Source organism: Neomonachus schauinslandi, chromosome 14 (assembly GCF_002201575.2).
Source record: "Neomonachus schauinslandi chromosome 14, ASM220157v2, whole genome shotgun sequence".
In the NCBI taxonomy this organism is placed as follows: domain Eukaryota; kingdom Metazoa; phylum Chordata; class Mammalia; order Carnivora; family Phocidae; genus Neomonachus; species Neomonachus schauinslandi.
The window spans coordinates 82,017,268-82,023,041 of NC_058416.1; positions in this window are offsets into that span (position 1 = coordinate 82,017,268).

A 5,774-nucleotide genomic window follows, 5' to 3' on the forward strand; every position below is an offset into this window, starting at 1 on the left:
CTCGGCTGCGGAGGGCGGGGCCGGCGCGGACCGGGGAGAAGGCGACGCGCGGCGGAGGGCGGGGCTTGGGCGAGCCCTTCCGGGGTGGGCGTGGCCCATCTTAAAGGCGCCTCCCCCCGCGCCTCCGTCCACCTACAGAAACTCCGCTTAACACACTTTACCCACAGCTGTTTATTTTTTTAAATTGTCAGGCCTTGAGAAAAGTTGCAACCGTGGTAAATACCTATGTGCCTGCCTCAATTGCCAATATTTTGCTATATTTACTTAATTGCTCCAGGATCCACTCCTCACACCATACACAAATGGAAACTCCTGAATGCTGAGCATCTAAATGTAAAAAATAAAACTGCAATTATAGAAGAAAATATGGATGAATTCCTCCATAACTTGTGTGTGGAAAAAGGCCTTCTAACTATGACTTAAAATTCAGATGTAGTAAAAGATTAATACAGTTGACTATATAAAATCTTCTGTAACTTTTGCATGTGGAAAACACCATAAGCAAAGTCAAAAGATAACTAACAAACCAGGAGAAAATATTTACAACGTATATCATAGGGGCGCCTGGGTGGCTCAGTCCTTAAGTGTCTGCCTTTGGCTCAGGTCAAGATCCCAGGGTCCTGGGATAGAGCCCCGCATCGGGCTCCCTGCTCCGCGGGAAGCCTGCCTCTGCCTCTCCCACTCCCCCTGCTTGTGTTCCCTCTCTCGTGTTCTCTCTCTCTGTCAAATACATAAAATAAAATCTTTGAACAACAACAACAACAACATATATCATAGTTAAAAGGCTAATATCATTAGTATATGAAGAACTCTTTAAATTTGAGGGAGGTAAATATGAAAACCGGATAGAAAAATAGACAAAAAAATGAACAGATAATTCATGAAAAAAAAGATCTAAAAAATGATCCGTAAACTTATGAAAAATGCTGGGCGCCTGGGTGGCTCAGTTGGTTAAGCGACTGCTTTCGGCTCAGGTCATGATCCTGGAGTCCCTGGATCGAGTCCCGCATCGGGCTCCCTGCTCGGCAGGGAGCCTGCTTCTCCCTCTGACCCTCCCCCCTCTCATGTGCTCTCTCTCTCTCTCATTCTCTCTGTCTCAAATAAATAAATAAATAAATAAAATCTTAAAAAAAAAAAAACTTATGAAAAATGCTCACTTCATTGGCCACAAGAGAAATGCAAATTATAGCTACACTGAGAATAAAATTTCATAGAAATATACACCAGAAGTTTTGAGTGCATGTGAGAATTGTGAGATTGGAATAAGGTCTGTAATTTAGTTAAAAGTGAGGTGTTAATGTCAATTTCCTGATTTTGATCATTATATTTTAGTTATGGAGGATGTTATCTTTGGGAGAAGCTGGATAAAGACTGCACAGAAACTGTACTACTTCTCAAAAAACTTAAAAAAAATGACTTCTCACCCATCAGATTAGAAAAAATTAAGAAGCTTGACAACATACTCTCTTGATGACCCTGGAGAAATGGACATACATAAATGGCTGGTAGGTGTGCTAAATGGAGGGGAAATAGGTAGTGTCTCGAAAAACTTCACATGCATTTACCTTCTGACCCAGCAATTCCACCTAAATATTTATACATAAGGTTGTTCACCGCAGCACTGTTCGTAATTTTAAAATATTGGAAACACCCTGATGCCTATACGTAGGAGATTCATTGAGTAACTGGATCATCCCCACAATGGAGTACTACACAGCTGTAAAAAAGAAAAGAAAGGGGAAGTTTTCTATAAACTGGAGTGATTACTAAGACATAGTGTTCGTTGACAAAAGCAAAGTGTGAAAAAGTATATATAGTATGCTATCCTTTGTGTAAGAAAGAAGGGGAGATAAAACGTACTTGAGGGGCGCCTGGGTGGCTCAGTCGTTACGCGTCTGCCTTCGGCTCAGGTCATGGTCCCAGGGTCCTGGGATCGAGCCCCACATCGGGCTCCCTGCTCCGCGGGAAGCCTGCTTCTCCCTCTCCCGCTCCCCCTGCTTGTGTTCCCTCTCTCGCTGTGTCTCTCTGTCATATAAATAAATAAAATCTTTAAAAAAAAAAAAAGTACTTGAATCTTCTAATTTTTGCAAAGGAAACACAGGTGGGATAAACTGAAAACTAATGAAATTAGTTCCCCAAGGAGGTGGATGAGAAGGGGGTGGGAGGTTTAGGAGAGAGAATGACATGTCTATGACGATATTTTTTTGTAGGTTCCTTTTTTTTTTTTTTTTTTTTGTAATTCCAGTATCATTAACATACAGTGTTCTCTTTTTGTATAGTTTTGACTTTTGGAAATGTGTTGATATTTTGCGTAGTTAAAAATTTTTCAAATCAACAGTATGGGAAAAATCCATAAAAAGGAATGCAAGCAGAGACAAACAAACCTGACTTATTTCAAATAAATCACAGAACCACACTGCATGAATCTTAAACTCTATGTCATAAGTTTGTTTTTGCAAAGTGGTATTCTGAAACTATTCTCTGTGTAGTGTGGGATTGAGCAAATGAATAAATGTAATGCTGATTTGGGATCCAGGTCTATCACTAAGAGAAATACAGATATTAGAAAGCTAGAAGCCTCGGAAGGTTGTTGTGGCAGTGAGCTGAATTGGAAATATCAGCGTGGACTCGTGGTTTTTCAGATTTAGGCAGAGAAATCTACATATACATTCCCTTGCTCGGTCCAATTAAGAAGCCCCAGGGGCAATGACACCCCAGATAAGGAGCACACCTCGTGCCCAGATCCACCAAAGGGAGTCAGGACTCCACAGAGAAAAAGCTAAATTCCAGGCTGGGCCAGGGAAAGCACAAGATGAGCCTGGAACATCTTGTGCCCAAAACCATAGAGCTACTCAAAGAAGGATGGAGCTATGTCCAAAGGGCAGGAGCCCGCTTGCAGAGGCTCCGCACTGGTTAAAACCAGGACAATTTGAGCATACTAATAGTGACTGAATTAAAAAAAACCCATGAGGCCGAACTAAGAACACTGGCACCTTGACCTTGGACTTCCCAGCCTTCCGAACCGTGAGTAATAAATGTGTGTTGGATAAGCCTCGCAGTACTTTGATATGGCAGCCCGAGTTGACTAATACACTGAGTCAGACGGTGATTCTATATTTAGCATTTTGAGGAACTGCCAAACCATTTTCCAGAGCAGCGGCATGATTTTACCTTCTCACTGCTGCACGAGAGTTCCATTTTCTCCACATCCTCTCCAACACTTGTTATTATCTGTCTTTTTAAGCCATAGCCATCCTTGGGCCAGGTGGGGGTAGTATCTCAGAGTGTTGATTCGCATTTTCCTAATGAAGAATGATATGCTTCTAAGCCCTTTGTATGTCTATTCGGAGAACTGTCAGTCCGATCCCTTGCCTAGTTTTTAATGCATTATTTGCCTTTTTATTACTGAGTTGTAGGAGTTTTGTATGGATGCTAAATACAAGTCCCTTATCAGATAAAAGATTTGCAAAACTTTTCTCCGCAGGGGAGTTTGGCGCAGAGTGAAACATGATCTGATTTAATATTTTGACAGGGTCCCGTTGTTTTGATTGGACAGGAAGGCAGTTTGAAAGGGTAGGTTGAAGGTAGGAGGTGGACATTGAGCTTTGGGAACCATGGGGAGCCACGGATGGTGTTTGAGCTGGGGAGTGAAGGCAGTGAGGAAGGCAGAGGTTTGGGGGAGATTAGCCAGGAGTTAGTAAGTGGTCACAGTCCTCATGTGGGAAGCAGGCTGAGACTTCCTGGCCTTGGAAAAACAGAAAGGAGGCCAGTGAAGGAGGAGAGAAGATGGCATGAGATCACGGGATGGTCCTTGATTTGCCCCAAAATAACTTTCTAAAACTTCCAGGGTGCCCTTTCCCTACTCTGCCTACCCTTGGTGAGTTGGACTTGAGGGGGCACTCCAGCTGTCTTCCCATCCCTGGAAAGGAAGAAATTACTCCATTGGCACAGCTATCTGTCATCACTACCATGTGTTAATCATAACCTGCAAACACTTTCTGTTACCGAATCCTCACAGCTACCCGAGAAGTCCCCACTATTCCTATTCCTATTTTACAGATGCAGAAACTGAGACTCTGGCAGGTAAAATGACTTGCCCAGGTTACGCCACTAGGAAATATCAGAACAGAGATTTAAATTCAGCTCCGGTGCACAGTGGACGCTGCCCACCGTGCCCACCACCAGAGGGCCCCCTCCACTGATTCCCCACCTTTTCCATTGGATACCATTTCCTGCCTCCCTCCAAATGGTGGTGCAAGGACCCTGGCTAGAGACAGATAGGACCCTGTGTCCCCACTCCAACCCTCATTCGCTGGTGGGGGGGGGGGTGTCCTTGTCTAAAGTGACGTCACCATTCTTTGCCTCGGTTTGGCCATTTCTAAAAAGGACCCAAGAACCGGACCTACCTCATAGGGCTACCAGGGTTAAATAAGAGCTGGAAGTTAGTGGCACCCTCACTGTTACTCCCCAGCGCTGGTGCTTTCTAAGTACACTGTACTTGTCTAAAGCTGCTCCACTGAGAGTTCTGTGGGGCACTTCCCCCTGGCATTTGGTCCAGGTGCCCACTGTGGACTGACCAACTGGAAGCAAGGGCAATAGCCCTTGCATTGGCCACACAGTGTGCAGTCCTGGTTAGGAGCATGGAGTTGGGGATTCAGACAGACTTGGGTTCAAATCCCAGCTCTGTCATTTGCTGGCTGTGTGATCTTGAGAAAGTGACCTCACCTCTCTGAGCCCAAGTGAAAAGGGGACAATAGTCATTTACACCAACCATATAGGCTTCTCCAGAGGTTTGTGTGTCGTCCTGGGCACTACGGAAGCCTGGAAGTAATGGGACCCTATCCCGTCCTGCCTCCTAATGCCACCCCCTTGTGCTCCCCAGACCTCATGTCTCAGGATCCCGGCCTGTCCCCCACACCCTGGCCCCTATCCAGGTCCTACCCTCATCACAACCAGTTTTGAGGTCCCCACCATCCAAGGCAGTCGTCCATGCCAAGAAAACAGGGCTCTCCAGGCAGAGAGGACACCAGTCAGGCTCAGTGATGACCCAGTCAGTGTTAGGCAGGCCCTCTGGTGTGACAGCATTGTCCCAGTACATGGCTTATGATCCTCCCCGTGGATCATGTGACACCCTATGGCCACTGCCAGTCACCTTGGGCGTGCTGCATGTGACCACAGAGCAATTCCGTGTTCCTGTAGACTGGACCCCAAAGGTGGAGACCCAGCGTCCCAGAGGAGAGGTAACTTCCCCCAGGGACAAACGCAAGTGAGTAGGGTACCTGAGTCTGGCTGATCCAAGATGTACTTCTTATCCAGGCCATATCGGGGGTCCCAAAATGAGCAGTGATCTCATGCACAGAGTCTCACCAAAACGGATTGAGCAAGGCCATTTTGTACTAGCAACCCTGGCAAGAGCCCCATAGAAAAATATTCAAAAGAGGTGAGCCAGCAGTTCATGAAAAGAAAATGCAAGTAGCGAGTAGCCTCTGAAAATTTGCCGGCCTTGCCCTCAGGGGAAAAATACAAATTAAAGCAATGATGAGAAGGTAATTTTTTTTTTCCCATTGGGTTGGCAAGAGTTAACAAAATTGTCAAAAATCCGTGCTGGTACGACGTGGTTGGAACTGGAGGGTATTATGTTGAGTGAAATAAGTCAAACAGAGAAAGACATGTATCATATGATCTCACTGATATGAGGAATTCTTAATTGCAGGAAACAAACTGAGGGTTGCTGGAGTGGGGGGTGGGGTGGGAGGGATGGGGTGACTGGGTGA